This window comes from Callospermophilus lateralis, chromosome X (assembly GCF_048772815.1).
Source record: "Callospermophilus lateralis isolate mCalLat2 chromosome X, mCalLat2.hap1, whole genome shotgun sequence".
In the NCBI taxonomy this organism is placed as follows: Eukaryota; Metazoa; Chordata; class Mammalia; order Rodentia; family Sciuridae; genus Callospermophilus; species Callospermophilus lateralis.
This window is the reverse complement of record NC_135325.1, coordinates 68,573,209-68,595,548: the sequence shown is the minus strand read 5'-3', so window position 1 is coordinate 68,595,548 and position 22,340 is coordinate 68,573,209.

The following is a 22,340-nucleotide window of genomic DNA, read 5'->3' as shown; positions in this document are numbered from 1 at the left end:
ATGCAATGCCAATCAAAATCCCAAAGGCATTTCTTGTAGAAATAGATAAAGCAATCATGAAATTCATACGGAAAAATAAAAGACCCAGAATAGCAAAAGCAATTCTAAGCAGGAAGTGTGAATCAGGCGATATAGCGATACCAGATTTCAAACTATATTACAGAGCAATAGTAACAAAAACAACATGGTACTGGTACCAAAACAGGCGGGTGGACCAATGGTACAGAATAGAGGACACAGAGACTAATCCACAAAGCTACAACTATCTTATATTTGATAAAGGAGTTAAAAGCATGCAATGGAGGAAGGATAGCATCTTCAACAAATGGTGTTGGGAAAACTGGAAATCCATATGCAACAAAATGAAACTGAATCCCCTCCTCTCACCATGCACAAAAGTTAACTCAAAATGGATCAAGGACCTTGATATCAAATCAGAGACTATGCGTCTGATAGATGAAAAGGTTGGCTCCGATCTACATATTGTGGGGTCGGGCTCCAAATTCCTTAATAGGACACCCATAGCACAAGAGTTAATAACAAGAATCAACAAATGGGACTTACTTAAACTGAAAAGTTTTTTCTCAGCAAGAGAAACAATAAGGGAGGTAAATAGGGAGCCTACACCATGGGAACAAATATTTACTCCTCACACTTCAGATAGAGCCCTAATATCCAGAATATACAAAGAACTCAAAAAATTAGACAATAAGATAACAAATAACCCAATCAACAAATGGGCCAAGGACCTGAACAGACACTTCTCAGAGGAGGACATACAATCAATCAACAAGTACATGAAAAAAAGCTCACCATCTCTAGCAGTCAGAGAAATGCAAATCAAAACCACCCTAAGATACCGTCTCACTCCAGTAAGATTGGCAGCCATTCTGAAGTCAAACAACAACAAGTGCTGGTGAGGATGTGGGGAAAAGGGTACTCTTGTACATTGCTGGTGAGACTGCAAACTGGTGCGGCCAATGTGGAAAGCAGTATGGAGATTCCTGGGAAAGCTGGGAATGGAACCAGCATTTGACCCAGCCATTGCCCTTCTCGGACTATTCCCTGAAGACCTTAAAAGAGCGTACTACAGAGATACTGCCACATCGATGTTCATAGCAGCACAATTCACAATTGCTAGACTGTGGAACCAACCCAGATGCCCTTCAATAGATGAATGGATTAAAAAAAATGGGGCATTTATACACCATGGAGTATTATGCAGCACTAAAAAATGACAAAATCATGGAATTTGCAGGGAAATGGATGGCACTAGAGCAGATTATGCTTAGTGAAGCTAGCCAATCCCTAAAAAACAAATACCTAATGTCTTCTTTGATATAATGAGAGCAACTAAGAACAGAGTAGGGAGAAAGAGCAAGAAGAAAAGATTAATATTAAACAGAGACATGAGGTGGGAGGGAAAGGGAGAGAAAAGGGAAATTGCATGGAAATGGAGGGAGACCCTCAATGTTATACAAAATTACATATAAGAGGTTGTGAGGGGAAGGGGAAAATAAACAAGGAGGGAAATGAATTACAGTAGATGGGGTAGAGAGAGAAGAATTGAGGGGAGGGGAGGGGAGGGAAGGGGGGATAGTAGAGGATAGGAAAGGTAGCAGGATACAACAGTTATTAATAGGGCATTATGTAAAAATGTGGATGTGTAACCGATGTGATTCTGCAATCTGTATTTGGGGTAAAAATGGGAGTTCATAATCCACTTGAATCTAATATATGAAATATGATATTTCAAGATCTTTGTAATATTTTGAACAACCAATAAAAAAAAAAGAAAAAAGCATCCTGGTTCTGTTGCAGATGTAAGAATAGCCAAACTGGAGTTTTGGATATCAGCTGTTATGGATTTGAGTCAAATCATCTTCTTTTTGGTCTGTAGAAATCGCTTTAGTTAATCTTTCTGGAATCTAAATCGGCTGCTGTTCTCCCTGTGGAAACACACAAACAGACCCCGGACTCCAGACAATTACTGGGTCAGGACCTTTCCATTGTCCTGTTAGAATATCCTTCCAAAGTACCTTGGGCTTATGTACATTTTTTGGACACATATGCCTTTCCGTAGCACTAAGACCTGATGAATCCAAATTTAAAAAGTTTAGAGTAAAAAAGTGTTAAGTTTATCTTTGGGGAATATATCCCCCTTCCCAATTCCCTCTTTTTGCTTTAATAAGTACATTTTAATAGTTTGATGAGCTCTTTCAACTATGCCTTGTCCCTGTGGATTGTATGGGATTCCTGTTATATGAGTAATGCCAAATGATGAGCAAAATTGTTTAAAAGAGGTAGAAGTATAACCAGGGGCATTATCTATTTTTAACTGTTTTGGAACACCCACAGTGGCAAAACTTTTTAAGCAATGAGCTATAATATCTTTAGTTTTTTCTCTGGCATGAAGGGAGCCCATCAAAAATCTGGAAGAAGTACCAACTGTAACATGCAAATATTTTAATTTTCCAAATTCTGGCAAGTGTGTGACGTCCATCTGCCAAAATGGTTAGGTATCAGTCCTCTAGGATTGACTCCAAGATTAACTTGTGGTAAAAAGGTCACACAATTTTGACATTGTTTTATTATTTGTCTAGCTTGTTCCTTAGTTATTTTAAAACGCTTTTGTAAAGTATTAGCATTGACATGGAACTTTTTATGAAAATGTGTAGCTTCTTCTAGTGTAGAGAAAATATGTATGTCATGTGTACTTTTATCTGCTAAATCATTGCCCAAACTAAGGGCTCCAGGCAATCCTGTATGTGCCCTGATATGTCCTATAAAGAATGGATCTTTTCTGTCCCAGATTAGACTTTGTATAGTGGAAAGCAAAGAGAAAACAGTAGAGGAAGGGGAAATCCTACCAGCATCTTCAAGGGATACTAAAGCATTAACTATAAACTGACTATCAGAAAATAAATTAAATACAGAATCTTTAAACATCACAAAAGCTTAAATACTGCACTAAGCTCTACCTTTTGAGCTGATTGTTTGGGTACCAAAAATGTAAAAGTTTGATCAGGTGTAACTATTGCTGCTGTACCATTATTTGACCCATCAGTGAATATATTTGGAGCATTCATGATAGGTGTTTTTCTTGTCATTTTTGGAAAAATTACAGGATGCAATGACCAAAAAGACAATAAAGGATTAGATGGTAAGTGGTTATCAAATGAAACATTAGATTTGCACATGATTATTGCCCCAGTATTTAACTCATTAGCTAACTCATTAATTTGATCCATAGATATGGAGTAATAATTTTATTGGGAGAAATTCCAAACACTTCCTTTGCTGCTTTTATTCCTTTGAGTATTAATTGTCCTACAGTCTCAGGATACCTAGTAAGAATATTGTTAGGAGAATAAGATAAATGTATCCATAATAATGGACCTTCTTGCCAAAATACTCCTGTAGGAATATTTTTGTTGGTAGTACAATAAATAATAAAGGCAAACTTTTATCAATTCTATCTAAATGAATATTTTCCATATATGTTTCAATAATTTTTAATGCCTTTCTTGCTTCAGGCGTTAACATTCGGGGTGAATTTGGATCTGATGGACCTTTTAGGACATCAAATAAAGGTCCCAACTCTCCTATTGGTATACCTAGATAAGGCCTTATCCAATTTATGTCTCCTAATAACTTTTGAAAGTTGTTAAGTGATTTGAGTTGATCTACTCGAATTTGAATTTTTGGTGGATGGACCATGGTTGAGGATAATAGAACTCCTAAATAATTAATTGGAAAATTTAATTGTACTTTATCTATTGCTATCTTTAGATTATAATTTTTTAATAAGTTTGTAAGTGTGGCTTAACATTCTAGCAATGTGTTTTTATCTTTGTGTGCTAATAATACATCATCCATATAGTGAAGTATTTGTAGTTCATGATTTTGATTTCTAAGTGGCTGGATTACTTTGTTAACATAAATTTGACACATAGTTGGGCTGTTAGCCATCCCTTGAGGGAGTACTTTCCATTCATATCTCTGATCAGGACTTTCATGATTCAGTGCAGGGATAGTAAATGCAAAACGTGGACTATCCTCAGGATGAATTGGAATTGAAAAAGAAAAACAATCTTTAATATCTATAACTAAAACATACCAGGTTTTTGGCAAAGCAGACAATTGAGGAATCTCCGATTGAGCAGGTTCCATAATAACCATCTCATTATTAATGGCTCTTAAATCTTGCAATAATCTCTATTTACCAGATTTCTTTTTGATGACAAAAATGGGAGTATTATGGGGAGATACAGAAGGTTGTATATGTTGTTCCGCTAATTGTTGTTTGACCAGGTCATGGGCTGCTTGTATCTTTTCTTTAGTCAGGGGCCACTGAGGAACCCATACTGGTCTTTCTGATTTCCAGTAATCTTTATTGTCTCAGTGACCCCTCCTGAAAACCCAATCCATGTCTATTTATTCCTTGATCTATTTGAATTGGTGCTGCTATACCTTGTTTTTGTTCTCCTAATCTTTTTTCTTTCTTAAAACCTTGTCTAGCCCTAATAGTGGGTGCATTTGGATTGATGTTATTTGTAATGTCAAACCTAATTGATCTAGGACATGTCGTCCCTATAAATTTATAGGAAGATGATCCAATACATATGGCTGTATAGTTCCTTCACATCCTTCAGGATCCTTCCGATCTAATACCATTGCACTTCTGTGGGGATTAGTCGCCACTCCTAGGCCTCGAAGTGTTTGAGTGGCTTGTTGTAATGGCCAATGTTTTGGCCATTCTTGACGAGAGATTATGCTAAGATCTGTACCTGTATCCAGTAGCCCATTAAATTCATGTCCTTGAATATTTAGTTTTAGCATGGGGCGAGAATCTAAATTTAAAGAAAGCATAGCCCAATCTACACCTGTGGAGCCTAATCCCTTGGAACCTCTTTCTACAGTACGACTGGAAAATTTATCATGTAGGCTGGGTACTATTAATAACTGTGCTATTCTATCTCCTGGTGAAATTACTGATATACCCTTTGGAGAACTGGCTATAATTTTTATTTCACCTTCATAATCGGGATCAATTACCCCAGGACTTATCATAAGTCCTTTTAGAGTAGAAGAACTGCGTCCCAATAATAAGCCTACTGTTCCTTTGGGAAGAGGTTCTTTTACCCCTGTGGGAATGATTTGAATTCCCATCTCTGGAGTTAGTACTGTTCTGGCGGAGGCGCAGATGTCCAATCCTGCGCTTCCTCTGGTTTGTCTAGTGAGGGATCTAATGGACAATGTGTCCTGGGTACCACCCTGATGGGGTTGCTGGGTTCCTCCAGTGCCCCGTATATTTGTGGTCTTGGTTCCTGGAGCATTGGGCCCCCCTGTTCGTTTTTTGGCAATGGAGCCTGATGCCTTTCTCCATGATATTGTGGATAGACACCTGGTCCTTGTTCGTTTTTTGATAATGAAGTACCCTCTATGGTGGTTTGAGAATGGCATTCATTAGCCCAATGTCTTCCCCTATGGCATCGTGGGCAAATACCCGGTATTCTACTCCTTTGATACCTAGTTTTGTTAAACCCTCCTCCTATGGGGCAATTCCTTTTAAAATGTCCTGTTTGTTCACAATTGTAGCATGTTCTTGGCCTGGCATCTAAAACCTGTTATACTGCAGCTGCCACGACTTGCCCTTGTTCATTAATGTCTCTACATAATTTAATATATGTGTTTAAATCTTCATGTTTCCATGGTCTAATGACTTCTCTGCACCAATGATTCACTTGCTCATAAGCCAGTTGTTTTATTAATGGCATTGCTTGTTAGGTATTCCCAAAAACTCTGGTAGCTGTTTAAATAAGCCTATCTACAAATTCAGCATAAGGTTCATTAGCTCCTTGTATTACCTTAGATAATTGACCTTGTAAACCTCCATGTCCTTGTAAAGTCTTCAATGCCCTAACCACATCAACAGCAATTTGTAAGTATACGCCAGGATCATATGCAATTTGTTGTTACTGATCCTCATAAGGTCCCTTTCCTAACAACATATCTAGATTTCTCTGAGGATAACCAGCTGCTGCATTTCGCCTAGCCGTCTCCTTGCAAAATTCCTCATTGACAACCTTCCATAACAGGTATTGTCCTCCATTTAGCACAGCTTTACACATACTAGCCCAATCTGCTGGCGTCATGTTCACGTTGGTAATGGATTCGACCATGCTTACAGTGAAGGGTGCTTGAGGACCATAGGTTGCTTCAGCCTCTTTTAGCTGCTTCACTGTTTTGAAATCTAAAGCATGGTGTATTTGCTGCCCTCCTGCCTGCTCAAATACAGAGCATGTTAATATTTGAGGTCTTGTCTCAGGATCCCATCTATCAACTGCGGGGGTTAGGGGCCTCCCAGCATATGGAGGTGGCGCTGTTGGTTGGACACTTACGCCCTCTGGTGATAGAAAGGTGTTAGTAGCAGTCTCCTGTTGTAACTTTTCCCCTGATGGCTTTTTCTGCTCTAAACTTTCTTCCTCTGTCTGACTAGTTCGAGAGACTTTCTTTTTTACTTGAATTTTTTCCTCTGTCTGACTAGTTTGAGAGACCTTCTTTTTTACTTGAATTTTTTTCTCTGTCTGACTAGCTCGAGAGACCTTCTCTTTTACTTGAATATTTCTACTATAACTATAATACAATCCAACAAGATAACGCCAAACAAAACTGAAACAGAGTGAAACAAAATTGGAACAACAAAAAATCATTATATCATCCTTTCTATCCTCCTGAAATGTCCATCCGTCCTTTCTCCCTATCTGTTCCTCAGATGTGAGTGGTTTTTCTTCCATCTTACACATCTCCAGGGACAGGCAACTTAAAACAAAAGTGAAGCAAAACAAAAGAAGAATCTTAAAATGGCTACCCATCCTCTCACCCTGCCCTCAGGGTCGAGCAGTTTACCTTATCACTTACCCTCAGTCGTTCCCCATGTGAGCCACCAAATGCCGCAGTCTGGCTGGGCACAATTCAGGAGTCACTTGTCAAAAGAAACGAACTTTATTTTTAGAACACACACACCTCACTACACAGCTCTTCAGGAATTTCCTCAGAGCCCAACTGCCACCACCGGCTTCCCACAAGCCTCTCAACCTCCCCCACTCCTCCTGCTCTTGAGGCCGATTGGCTGGGTCACGTGGGCGGAGCCAAAAAAAGTCCCCCAATGAGCAGCTCCGTGGTCTGAAAGGGCGGGGAAACAGCCCAATGAGCATCACCGCAGAGGAGCCAATTGGTTGGCAGCTAGAAGTTGCTGGGGTCGCTGTGAGCCAATCATCAGCTGGCAGCTGGAAGTTTGCTGGGGCCCCTTCAGCTGTGGATCTCAACAAAAACTTTTTTAGTTGTAGATGGACACAATACCTTTATTTTATTTAGTTAGTTTTTAATGTGGTGCTGAGGATTGAACTCGGTGCCTCATATGTGCTAGATAAGTGCTCTACCACTGAGCCACAACCCCAGCCCCTGGATCTTTCTTTTTACCTTCCCCTTCAAAATCATTTTCCCTGTGTCTCATACCTCTCTGGTGATTAGAATGAAAGTGACAAACTAATGAGTATAATGTGCAACAACTGAAGATAGCACTTACATTTTGACAGGTGTTTTAACCTGAAGGAAGTGATTAATAGGGAATTGCAGGCAATGTGACAGGGCCAGTGGGAGAAGTAATTTTGATTAGTGATAGCATTTCAGTCTTCCTCAAATCATACCAAAGTATGTACCTATTGTCTCTATCTACTCCTGTAAGATTGAATTTAACATTGAGTCTAAGAAGGGGCCAGTATGAATTTGATTAGTTATTGGCCAGGCAACTGTATGAGGCATCTTTTATCACTGACAGGTCCTCACCTTTAAGTTGTCATTTTTGCCTCTTCCAGGCAAATATCTTGCCTTTCTTTTGTGAGATATATATAGTTCACTATGAGATGTAAAATATGGACAGCTCTTATCTTTTAGGCCCAGGCTTGCTTTAGATTCCAAAGCAAATTCAGGATTTTTTAAGGCATCCATAAAAGGGGCCTCTACCAGTTGATGGTCAAGGTATTTGCCAGGTGTTATACCAATAAATGTTTAAAAATATATATATATATATATATTTGAGAGAGAGAGAGGGAATTTTTTAATATTTATTTTTCAGTTTTCGGCAGACACAACATCTTTGTCTGTATGTGGTGCTGAGGATCGAACCCGGGCCGCACGCATGCCAGGCGAGCGTGCTACCACTTGAGCCACATCCCCAGCCCCCAATAAATGCTTTTGAGTGTGCCAAGAATTATGAAGTTGTAAGTTATAGGATGTGTCCTATTTTTAATATTGTGGGCCTGCTTAGAAGTAGGAGAGAAGTGGGAAGAATATCAGTTTGGGAATCAGAAGGATTTGGGATTGAATCCCAGCTTGCATTTCTTAATGGCTTTCTAAACCTGTGCATATTGTTTAACTTCTCTGAGCTGCAGTTTTCTTGTCTATAAAGTTGGAAATAATAACCCCTACCTCATGTTGAACACTACGGAGGTCATAGATGTCAAGTATCTTAATACTGTGTTTGGCACAGGGTGTGATCCCCAAGAATGTTAATTCCCCTTCCCCTCTCAATGCAAGTAACAAGTAAGAATTGCTTACCTTGCTTCAGCAACCTAAACCTAATGAAACAGTAGTAGTTCTGTTTAGTCTAGAAAACCAGTCGTTCTTATTGAGTTTTATATCTTATCCTGGAAGCTCATGGGAGTATGCATATGTCTAGCCGTCTGGGTTGGAATAAGGATAATGTGAAGGATGGTAAATAATAGTCTGAACTGTGTTGTTGGTATGTCTAGTTAAAGAACTATGGTATCTGATCCAGCATGGAAACAGGGAGCTAATTATATTCCTGACACAGCTTCCTTAGCTACTACAATCTATTCTAGGTCTTTATGTCCTCTGTAGAGAGGGAAACCACCAGGACCTTGAAGCAATGGAAATAATAATCTCTTATGTTTAAAGAGCACTTTATGATTTTAATGTATTCAATATATATTCACACCCATTATACCATTTGATTCTCAACCTAATCAAATGAAGTCAACAGAGAAAATATCCCCTTTCTGGTGAAGGAAAATAACCAGAACTCAAAAAAGGTTAACAGCAATTTTGTAGCAAAATTGGGAGTAGAACCTTTGTCCTTTGACTCCTAATTCATTGCTCTTTCCACTGTACCACTCTGTAGCTTGGATGATTTTTGTCTAAATGAAATATATCTGAAAACATAAATAGAGCATAATATTTTGTTATATAACACCCCAGCTGCTGGATCTGGTTTAGCAGAAGCTTGAAGAAGAGGGTGGGAGGTCTGAATTTTAGGATGTTTAACAAAAGCAGCAGAGAGTGTTCAGAGCATTGACCGGGATGACACTAATTCTTCAACCCTCGTATATTATGGCTTTTTGGCCTTTTGACATTGTGCCCCTACATCTCTAACATGTTCCTTCACCTTATCTCTCAACTACCTACTTCCTTCATTTATGTCATACATGCTTGGTGGAAACCTGTCCCTGTGGCTCATTCTCCCATCCCAATTAGTACTAATCTTGCTTGTCCTGAGGCATTTAACTTTTCTGTTACTCTACCAACCCTTTAAAATTTACTACATGGAATTTCCATTCATTGGAAGCAATCTCTGCTACATAAATAAAAGAATATGACAGAAGACATGTTGCAAATAATAACTGATAAATTATTATTATCCTCTATATTTTAGTCATATATTTTATTATTATTATTATTATTATTATTATTATTATTATTATCCTCTATATTTTAGTCATATATTTTAACTTCTTAATCTCAGCTGAAACTTGAGAATTCTTTGCTGTGTTGATTTTGCTTCCCTCCATACTTTCTCCAGCTTGTCAGTAACATGGTTTTGACCTGGTTGCATGTATGATGTGTGTGGGGTGGTGCTGGGGGGAACTTTGTCTAGTGGGGAAACATTATTCCCACTTCCCAAATTCATAGGAGTTAGCAAACTTTCTGTTCCTAATGTGATTGTAGGCAACAGGAAAAGACTCAGAGATAATGAAAAGATTGAAAATTTTTTAAAAAGCGAGGGGGGCAGTGGGGGGAGAGGATTGTATAAGGAAGTGCCCAGAGGAGATAAGGAGAGAATGTTGCAAAGTTATTAGGTAGAGACGTTTACCTCAGGAAGGAAAAAAAAAGATTTTATTTTGTCCAGAGATGATGTAAAGGGAAGACTTAAGAAATTCTGAAGTAGAGAAGATTTCAGGGATAGCAAGAAGGAAGGTTATTTGCTGAGGTAGGTTTAGGAACAGTAGAAATATTTGAAGTAGTACTTTTGGTAAACTTGGTCAGAGAGTCAACAGTAAAGTTGTGGAATGGTAAAAACAGCAATGGGAATTAACTAGACCACCTCCCAGTTTATTGACTTTAGTGACTAAGCAAGTAATCAAGCTAGGAAGCAAAGATAAAAGGAAATGGCAATATGAAGGAGATCCACTAGGGGGAGAAGGCCCATTCTTCCAAGACAGGACTAATTACCCATTTTTCCACCCTCACTACAAATTGCCCTACTTCAGGTCCTCAACAGATGAATGTGGCAACTGCCACCCTACTAGACTCAAGCTTCCAGCCTTTCTCCCTTCCAAATCATCCTTCATTATACTCATCACCCTGTTGCATTTATGTTGAATTAGTTATCTCACCTATTAGTCTGTGAGCAACTTGAAAGGAGTTTCAGAGCCTTCTCTGTGTCCTTGGGTCTAACACAGAACCTAGTGTGTAGTAGGTATTTAGTACTGTTTTTTTTAAATTGAAAGCCACTCATTAGGTTGATATTTCTAAAACATAAATCTGATCATGCCACTTTCCTATTGAAATTTTTAAAATGATCCTTAGCATGAGATTCCAATGCCTCCAGGGTCTCTGATACTTATGCTCTTCAATGCTTTGTATCTTGCCATCTTCTCCCCTTCCCAGCCCAATCCCTATCTTAATTTAGTCATACTTAACTAGTACTTACAGTCCTTTGGCAAGCCATGTTCTTTGAGCTTTGTGCTTTCATATATATTTTCTCTTTACCTGAAATGACCTACCTATTCTTGTCTACCTAGCAAAGTTTGGCTCAGTAATATCAGAGCAGGTCTCAACACCCTCTTTCCAGTTACAAGGTGGGTGAAAGTCAAAGCTTGTGACCCAATCTATTTTATCCTTGTTTTCTTCCTTGCAGAAAAAGTTGAGGCTAACCTATTATCTTCTCTGTTTTGTATAGATGTCTACTGGGCAAAAATGAATCTTCCTGATGTTTAAATGTGAGAGTTGTGATGGTAAACAAAGAAATCGTCTCTCCTGAAACACAGCTAGAGGCTCTATTCATCCTAATACCCCCTAGAAAACCCAAAACAAAATAATCCTCCAAATACCCTAACAGACCAACAACAGTAAGGACCACACCTTCACTGGCATAGGAAAGGCACAAAATATAGATAAACTACCCTGGGAATTGTGCCCTAGTCGTATTTAGTCTAATTAAGACTAATTAAGACTAAATCAGGCCACTGCTAGGTGAATGAAGGCACTATCGCATAGTGGTTAATTATGTAGGCATTGCCCATAGGGATCTATATTAAGTCTTAGATCCATAACTTATTAGCTATGTGACATTGGGCAGGTCACTTAACCTCACTGTGTTACAGTACCCTTTTCTGTAAAATGGGAGTAATAAATAGAAGCTACTTATTATGAGGATGAACTGAGCTACTAAGTGTGCAAGACCCTTTAAATGGTGCCTAGCTTATAGTAAATGTTCAGTAATGTTGGCCATTATTAATATTTTATTATCATAATCTAATAATTAAATCTTAGGTGTGACATACTGATAATGGTTTAATGTTTTCTGTCTCCTGGAGCTGCTAGAGCTTTAATTCTTGATCTATTTGTATAGAATGGTAGTGATGGGGGCCTTCTGACTACTAACTATTCACCCATTCATTCATCTAATTTACTCATTCAACACATATTTATTAAGTAACCTGCTGTGTGCTATGCACTTAGTAAAGAGATGTAATATCCCCATCCTATTAATGGTTTCTTCCAGGTTCCTCAGGGTGTTTGGAACTCAAACCTTTAATGAAGGTGGCAGGTAAGAGTAAGGACTGGTATAGACAAAAGCAGGAAGGGTGACTCGGGTAGTCTAAGAAGAGATATGGAGGAGCTATATTTTCTCAAACCATTCAAAGTTGATTTTGTTTTTCCTACTTGTTGAGATTTTTTTTTCTACATATAAGATCTATGAGGGGGTGAAGGTAGGATACAGGGGGTCAGACTGGAAGACTGCCTTGGTCCTAAGACTGTTCTTTGAGTACCAATGACAATTCTAGAGAAGAGTGTTTCAACCCCTAACACAGAAACTGAATTCTGGACTGGCTACCAAGTGCCCTTGCCAGCTCTGGCCCTGAAGTTGGTTTGGCTCTGCGATAGATCTGTGTAAGTTGGGGCCCAGCTTGCTCAGCTCAGCAGCTTGTATTGATCTCCCGGGTTCTTTTGTCTCCTCCTTCCCAGTAGAAGCCTCTCCTCTCCCCCTCTCTCCCTCTGCTTCTCAGGCTCTTCCGCTTTCCTCCTTTGCCTCTAATGAATTGAAATCTCTGAGAGCCGCCACAGCTCTGGTAGTTTTACAAAACTGTCCTTGCTCTTTCTGCATTTGCCCAGTCAAGGGTGTCTTTGCCTGAGGTCGCAGTGATGCTATTAGTCCTGGTGATGATTGCATAGCAACACAGAGCAGCTCGGAGAGGGGAGGAGGAAAAGGAGAAGGAGGGCAGGGAGGTGGGAGAGACAGAGGGAGAGTGTGCATACAGCAGCTGTCGGCATCCCTGTCTCAGGGACTTCTTTGCTGATTCACAGAGGCAGTCCAGCCCCAGCCTCCCAGCTTCCAGCTACCGCCTGCTTCTCAGACCTGACGGAATCAGAAGGTAGGCCACAGAGAAATTATTTCCAAGCCTCACCCTTGTTCAGCTAGCTGAGGGGAAAAACTGAAGGAGGGGAAGCTCCCGAGGTACTGTGTAAGTGTGTGTGTGTATGTGTGTGTGTGTTGCGCGCGCGCGCAAGCCTGTCTGCCTATCTGCCTGCATGTGCCTTTGGGGAAAAACTTGCATTAAAAATGCTCATAATGAAGTAGCCCCTGCTCAGATTCATAAAGAAAAAAATGTCCAGGAATACAAACTCAAGGCAATTTGATCAATGGTGATCCAAAAATGAATAAGAGGGAGGTCCATGGTCTGCTTCTTTGAGAGGAGAGGATTGATTATTTATTTATTTATTTGTTTGTTTTAGGTTCTCAATGACATGCTTTTTGTCCAAGGGTATATTTCCTGGTGAGAGGGAAGGGAAGGTGTGTAGAAAACATCGCCTAGAAAAGGAGAAGAGAGGAAACACAGGACCTTTGAGTAGATTTTCTGAGCATATGACTATTCTGACCAGCAGATAAGACACAGGAGTTCTTCCCTGAAGTAAATGGGGCTCTGACCTAAGAGCCTGGGGCTCAAGGGCTCATCTAATCTCTGCATATACTTCCTTCATTTTCCATGTTGCATTTCAGTTCCTTTTGTTCTTCCCTTGTTTCCTTTCTACCCCCCCCGTAATCAGGAGGCATCTCTCTATTCTTGAGAACATAGCTTGGAGTGGTTCAAAATCGAGCTTACTTCTCTTAGAATCCAACCCCCAATTTCCTTCTGCTCTCCCTACCTTTCCAAGGATCAGACCAAGCACCCCAGCCTGGTAAATGAGCCCAAGACTGTATGGGTAGTTAAGGTTTATTCTTCCTTTGGTAGACAGGTAGAGACAGGCCTCATAGGTACTGGGTCCAAGCAGGTGGTGGAGCTGGGTTGGGATAGAGGAGGAGGGATGTTAGCAACATCTGCTGTTTGCTTCCGTTGAGCATGGTGTGTGCTGTCTGGAAAAGAACATACTTTTATGTTTTCTTTTTGATTGTTCAAAAGAACAAAGGCCTTTAAAAAGCTGTCTAGTTCACCTTACTCCTGACTTTTCTAAAGAAATCCTTGTTTCTAGATTAAAGGTCCTCAAGTAAATCACCCTTCAAAAAGACCCAGTGTGAGCCACAAACCTCAGATATTTCCCTCTAAATTTAGGTGGGGGAAATGGCTCCAAAAAGTCTTAAGGCCTTTCAAGGACCACCCCCCCCCCGCCCCAAAAGGTAGTACTGCAAGTTGAATAAGTATCCTGTCTCTGAAAGAAGACTGAGCTCCTCTTTCCCCGGGAAGACAGGCCTATTTGCAGTCCAGTTCCCTGCAAACTATTTCTGTGGTATGAAGGCACATGGAAAGAGCTCCTTTTCCTATGAAATTTGTAACTCCAGGTATTCAGCCCTAGCTAAACAGCTCAGAGCTCCTACCTGAAGCATCCTTCAGCTCTGCTATCACCTAAAGGAGGGGAACATGGCTTGAAGTAGAAACAGCAAAGGCATAATAGCCAGATATAGAGAATTTATCTGGGATACAGCCTCCAGCCACAGATGCTCAGAAGTTTCCGATGTTAAATTTTCCACAATGTCAACTGGGATGGAGTCTCACTAATGAAATCTGGGAAGATAACCTTATAAACTTATCAGCAATAATCACTCATAGGAACTCTACTCAGTAGAAATTATACTATAAAACTACATTGCTCACTTACAAAGGATTCTAAACACACTTTAGAAACTAAAGTAACAAGTAAATCCTTTTATGATAGCCTTTATTCTGGGAGATCATTAATAAATTCTGTTCTACATTGTTGCTGTGTATGTGTGCTTGTATGTGTGCATGTATGTGTGTTTATGTGTATGAGCATTCTGTGGTTCAGTAGATTTTTGGAAATACTTCTTAACTGAATTTTCTTTTTTGGGACTCACAATGTACATAAGCATATTAAAGGCTCTGAGAAGTACTGCTGTGAATAATAATTTTATTTAACCCAGAATATCTCAAACTGATTTTACCAGGGAACACTTTTCTAAATGAAAAGCACTTTAGCATCTTGTAGACATGATTTTGAGAATTGCTGCTAAAAAAGACCCGCCAACAACCAAACAACAACAAAAAAACTTGAAAGCAGTAGTCACATGGAAAAAAAACTTGTAAAATAATCTAGTCCAACACTGCATTTTTAAACATAAAAAACCCAAGAGGTTAAAAATATTCTTCTCCTCATAACTGGTAGATTTCTCAGATTGTCTTCTGATTTCCAGCTTACTGCACCCAACTGCTTCTGCTTCTCTAGCAGGTTCTGTCTTGTGAAATGAGTTCCAGGAAAACTAAGCAGATTTGAGGAATAATATTTAATTTCAAATCCAACATTTGTATTTAATACATTTCCTTTACTATTTTATTATATTTCCAAATGATTGACTTTCCTTTCGGCATGGGATTTGTGGCAATTTAAAAACATTTTGTTGAGGCTGGGGTAGTGGCTCAGTGGTAGAGCACTCACTTATTACAGGTGAGGCACTGGGCTTGATCCTCAACAACATATAAAAATAAATAAATAGGGGCTGGGGTTGTGGGTTCGATCCTCAGCACCACATAAAAATAAAAAAATAAAATAAAGGTATTGTGTCCAACTATAACTAAAAAATAAAACATAAATAAATAAATAAAGGTATTGTGCCCATCTATAACTAAAAAAAATTAAAAACATTTGTCATGAAATATTTTGTATATTCAAAAGGGTATAAATAATAATACAGTGAAAATCAAAAGTCCCCACTACCCAGTTTAAGAAACATACTAGTGGAGTTAAACCCCACTTTCTATCCTTCCATAATTAAAATTCCCTCCCTCCAAAGTAACCACTGTTCTGGATGTAGTGTTTATTACTCCCATGCATTTATTTATATTTTTACTACAGATGTATGTATCTTTAAATAACATATACTATTGTTTTATATGTTTAAATTTTATATCAATAGTATGTTACATATATTGTAACTTGTTTTTTTATTCAGTATTATATTTGTGAAATGCATCCATGTTGTAACATGTGGCTCTAGTTCACTATTTTTTTCACTGATCTATTTATAGACATGCCATAATTTGACCATTCTGCAATTGATGGATATTGAGGCTATTTCAAGTTGGGGATGATCACAGTTACTGTGATCATTATTGCATAGATATTCTTAGGTGCTTTTTTTTTTTTGGTACTGGGGATTGAACCCAGGGGTGCTCACTGAGCCACATCCCCCACCCTTTTAATTTTGAGACAGGGTTACACTAAGTTGCTTAGGGCTTTGCTAAGTTGCTGAGGCTGGCTTTGAACTTGTGATCCTTCTGCTTCAGCCTCCTGAGTTGTAGGTGAACATTTCAGGAAGATATGTGGGATGGAATTGTCCCCTCACAGAGTATGAACCTCAGCATCCTCAGGCGATATTGTATTCTCCAAAATGGTTTATAAATTATACTCCCACTAGCAGTATATAAAAAATTCTGCTTTATTGCATTGATTGGCTCTTGGAATAAAATTCTCATCCATGGGGATATATCTCTGATTTTTTCAGAGGAAACTACATTTCTCAAAATTGCTTTACCACTAACTTCTCAGGAAAACATTTTCTTGTTTCCATTTGTAAACAAGGGGATTGGCCTAAGTGATATCAAAGGTCCCTTCCAGTTTGACAATCTGAGTTCCTCTGATTTATTCAATAAGTGAGGTACATCTGAAGCACAACCTTGGTTTTTGGCTGTATTGTAGGAAATTACTTGAGGAACACATAACAAAGTTAATGAAATGTGTGTCTCCTCTCTTACTGCTATGCCATCAGGTACAAGGGCAGTGTTACAAGAGGGAAGGCAGTCACGCAGCATCACCTTAGATTGGGGAGAAGAATCTGTGGCCCATGAGAAGGGGAGTCTTTTTCCCACTTCCATGTTATTTCTCACACTTCTCCATCTTAGAAGTCTTTCCCTATTTCTTGATATTTTCTTCCCCCCAAATTATTTTAAAATATATAATATATAATATATATGCATATATCTGATATGTGAAAATCCCTTCATACAACTCGCCAGAAATAATGTCAACAGTTTGGTGTGTATTTATGCAGGCTTTCTTTCTGTACATATGCACATGTACCGTTTAATTATTTTTTTTACAAAATTGGACTTCTACTAGACATACTATTCTGACACTTGTTTTATTTTACCTAAATATATATGCTTGACATTTGTTAATTCTTTCTAACAGTTTACATAGTATTCCATCGTGTGAGTGGCTATCATAATAGATTACATTTGAGTCCTCACTGAATGCCAGAAACTATGGATTAACTGCTTGCAACAAGACTACAAGGCAGGTATTTTTTTTGTTGTTGTTGTTATCCCTACTTTATAGATGTAAGAAGTAAAGTACAATAATGTTAGGGAGCATGTCCACATCTATTCTAGTAAGTGGTAGAGCCAGAAGCAAACCTGAGCATCCAGGCTCCAGGCCCATGTCCTTAAGCAGCACACTGTGCCATCTCTTGGACATTGCGCACTAACCAGTTCTCTGTTGATGGACATTTGAGTTGATTGCATATTTTTACTATTACAATCAGTACTATAGTAGACATCTTTGTTCACTTCTGTAAGTCTTTGTGTAATGGAAGTTCCTAGACTTCTCTAGGTTTAAGGAGGAAAGAGCTTATTCTTTAATTCAAAAAATATTTATTGAACTCTATCCACTGGGGAAGCTCTGAGCTCAAGTTAAGAGAGTTGACCAGAACTTTACTTCTCAGATGCCCTAGAAAATTCATTTAAGTGCTTTGTAAAATTTGCCAGCCTGGTGCTGTCCCAGACCTAGGACTTAACTACATCCTATCTGTTCTTAATTGCTTGTGTCTTTGCTGGGATAGTGGTATAACTGAATTGGTGCTTGGACTTCCATCTGATGGGCCATAGCTAAAAATCTTCTCTACCTTCTAGGATGTCAGTGACTACAATGCCTCAGATTCTGGGTTCCAGGATTTACACAGGCAGAATAGTATAATGGTGAACTTATAGTCTGGGGCACAACTGTCTGGGTACAAATCCCAGCTCGTCACCACAAATTCACAGTGTGACTCTGCACATGTTACTTACTGTCTCTGTGCCTCTGTTTTCTCATTGCACATCAAATATAACAGTAGTAATTACTTCACAGGGTTGTCATGAAGATTAAATGAGTCAATTTATATAGACTTCTTAGTTAATATATGCAAAACATGGAATACAGTAAATTGTAACTGCTATTATTTATTTGGATATAGAAAAGCTGCTAAACCAATCTTGCCATAAAATTATTGAAGAGCTCCATGATATTTTGGAGAGGAATGGGGAAGGAGAGAAGTAACTGTTATTAAATGGGTAATATGTTCACATGGTTCAAAATTCAAAAAGTACACAATAATATTCAGTAAAAAAATCCTATTAATGTATCTACTATTGATGATGAAGCTTTTGTGGTGTAATAATTAAATTTCTCAACCTGGCCAGTGATTGTATGGGGATTTGCTTTATAATAATTCAGTATACTTTACATATATGCTTTATGCAATTTTTATAAGTATATTTCTTTATTAACTAGGGGGAAGATAGAGGGAAATACCAAAGGAATGGAGAGAATTCTCTACAGTAGCTATTCAGTTCCTTTATCTGATGGTAACAGGTTCTTTGGTATACTTCCAATGATATTTTATGCAGATTTAAGCACAGGTTTTCCTTTTCTATACAAATGTAGATTAACCACCTTGTTTTTTTTCTCTTGTTTTCTTTTTACTAAAATATATCTTAAGAGGCTTTAAATAAAGTATTCTTAATTCTTTTTAAATAGTTGTATAGACCTCAATTATATGGAGTTATTTTATTTAAATAATCCCATAGTAATGGACATTTAGTTTGTTTGCAACTTTTTGCTGTTTCAGGACTTGCTAACATTGTGCATACAATTCTCATACATGCAAGTAAATATGTGTACAACAATGATTATACCTAACACTTACTGAACCATGCACTATTGCCAGACACTGTGCTAAATTATTTAACTACATGGTTAATTTTAATCATTAGAATAATTCTGGTATCACTGTAAAATAATGTTTTAGATATGTAGGTAATGGTACTCTAAAATGACCATGATATAACAAGTAAAAAAAAAAAACAGGACACAAAATGATAGCTAGCATATGATGACTATTTTATTTAAAAAATGCATGTATATATTTTTTACAGAGAAACTATCATGTCTTCAAACCTGTTATTAATGGTTATCCCTGGATGGTAATATTAGAGATTATTTTTATTTTTATCCTCAGGATTTTTTTGTATTTTCCAGTTTTTCTATAAACAACATGCATTAAGAGCTGATGGAATGTTGCCTACTATGCACAAAGCCCTGAGTATGATCCCTAGTACCACAAATCAATACAATTTTTAAAGAGGATAAACTTTTAAGGTCTGAGGACATAGCCCAGTGATAGAAGATTTGCCTAGCATGCATGAGACTCTGGGTTCAATCCCCAGCACCACAAAAATCTGTGTTTTTTTTTTTTTTGATTTTTAAAAGCATCATTATCCTTGAAACAAAAATAAAATATTAATCTAAAAAGAAGTCTGAAAGGAAAAGAAAATGTTTACATATACACATATTACTCAGCCATAAAGAAGAATGAAATTATGGCATTCGCTGATAAATGGATGGAACTGGAGACTATCATGAAAAGTGAAATAAGTCAATCCTGAAAAAAAAAGTCTGAATGTTCTCTCTGATATAGGAATGCTGACTCACAATAGGAAGTGGGGGGCAGGAAGGAAGGGAAGATTACCTGATTGGACAGGATGGAGTTGGGGGAAGAGAGAGGAGATGGGAATGGGAAAGATAGTAGAATGAATCGGACATAAATTTCCTATTTTCATATATGAATACGTGACCAGTATAACTACACATCATATATGACCACAAAAATGGGAAGTTATACTCATGTATATATGATATGTCAAAATATATTCTAATGTCATGTGTAACTAAAAAGAACAAATAAGAAAATTTAAAAAGAAGTCTTAAAGTAAGACTTTTATAGCCTTTATGCTCATAACACATTCATAGCAATACATTTTTTTTATCTGAGTGACCAATTTTTTATGTTGGTGTCTGATCATAGAGGAATCATTTTTTTAGCCATTCTTTGGGGAATTTACTTGTGAGTAAGGAGCTCTGTAGCTATTTTCTCTAGGGATTTTGACTGCAAAGTATCCTTCTGGCCACAAACTCTTGTGCCTTCATAATCTGTAATTGTTTCTAATCTTTGGGCTACAGACCCCTGAGGAAGAGGGAAGAGTACTTGATGCAAGGAATCTAGAGATCTTTAAATGTACAAGTGTTTTTCTCACTCTGTAAGTTCTAAAAGTACAGATACTATTGTGGGCATGAGTGGGTGAAGTGAGATTTTTTTTTTTAAATCTTAAGAAGGGGCCCTTACACCTAAAATGTAGGGAACCACTGGAATAGAGTCTAAAAATGGTGGCTGTTTAATCATCAGCATTGGGAATTCAAGAGACTCAGTTCTTGCCCTTTAGATCAGGATTTTTATGTATTTTGCCAGGCATTAAGAGAGAGCACCTTTATCATTTACAAGCATCGTCTTTGCCACCCATGCTCATCACATTTGTGTACATTTGTACATATTCACTAAACCATCAATTGGTTTGTACATTTAAAAGTTTTGCTCAAAACTCTCCTTTTCTAAGCTTAGCTCCTGACACCTAAAACTTATAAGCACAGCTATTATGTAATACTATTCTCACACTTCTTAGCATACCAAATTTTCTCTTTCTCCTGTCTTCCCTCACTTGCTGTTGGCAGTATTGTCCATCCAGCTCCCAAATTAAGAACTCCTTCACGTCCCTTACCTTTCACATCCATTTGATCACTGAGCCAAATATATTTTCTCTCTCTTATGTATTTCCAAGCTGTGCTGCCTGCTCTATCCTCACAGCCTGCCTGTTATACCAGCTATTCAATGGGTTCTTCCCTTGGGAGAATCACTCCACAAGGCAGGCAGAGGACTCTTTATAAAATGAAATTCTGGTTATGTCACTCTACTGCTCAAAGTGCCTCCCTGTTGTCTTCAAGATAAAGGCTAGAATCCTCTGTTTGTCATTTAAGGCATGGCCCAATCTGGCCAGAGCCTCATTTTCCAGCCTTATCTCCTGCTACACCACACAAAGCACCTACCTTGTCCTCTGATCATATTGAACACACCACATTTTATTTTTGTGTTGTTTGGAATGTTATTTTTTGTTATTTTTTTTTCTCTTTTTGGACTGGGGATTGAACTCAGGGTCACTCGACCACTGAGCCACATCCCCAGCCCTATTTTGTATTTTACTTGGAGACAGGGTCTCACTGAGTTGCTTAGGGCCTTGCTAGTTGCTGATGCTGACTTGAACTCATGACCATCCTTCCTCAGCCTCCTGAGCTGCTGGGATTACAAGCATGTGCCACCATGCCTGGTTGGCTTGTTTTTATCTTCTTTGCCTATTGGAAGTTCCATTTCATTTTCATGACTCACCTCAAGCATATTCATTGTTCTTGAATGCGCTTGAACTTACTGGATAAAAGTCATCTTTCCCTCATCTGTCTATTTACTCAATACCATAAATACTTCTATTACAATGAAAATAACACTTCCTGGTCTCTATTTTCCCTGTATGTGTTCTCTCTCTATGTGAACTCCTTAGGATCAGGCTCCATGATTTTTTCTTCTCTGTTCCTCCTAAACTCTAGCTAGACTGAACTCACTGTTCTCTGAATATACTGTGTCTTCTTTTTTAAAATATATTTTTAGTTGTAGATGCACGAATACCTTTATTTTATTTATTTATTTTTATATGGTGCTAAGGACAGAACTCAGTACCTCACATGTGCTAGTCAAGCACTCTACCCCTGAGCCACAGCCCAAGCCCATGCTATGCCTTTTTGTGACATCAGCATTTGCAAAAGTGGGTTAATCTGCTAGGAATGCCCTTCTCCATTTCTCTCCTCTCTGCATAGGCAAACATCTACTCTTCTTTCAAGACTTATCTCAAATAGAGTGTCTTTGAATCTGCACATTCTCAAATCGAGTTATCTGTTCCCCACTCTCTGCTCCCCTAGCCTTCCAGTCTAATCTTGATTGTAACATTTGCCTATGTGAGCATTCTGTTATAATTATTAGTTTACCTGACTGCCTACCCTGCCTACCTCAGGCATCAATTCATCTTTGTATCATTGGCATCAAGCTAGCATGTAAATAATAAATAATGACTTAATCAATAATTAAAGTATTTTATGGCATATGGTGG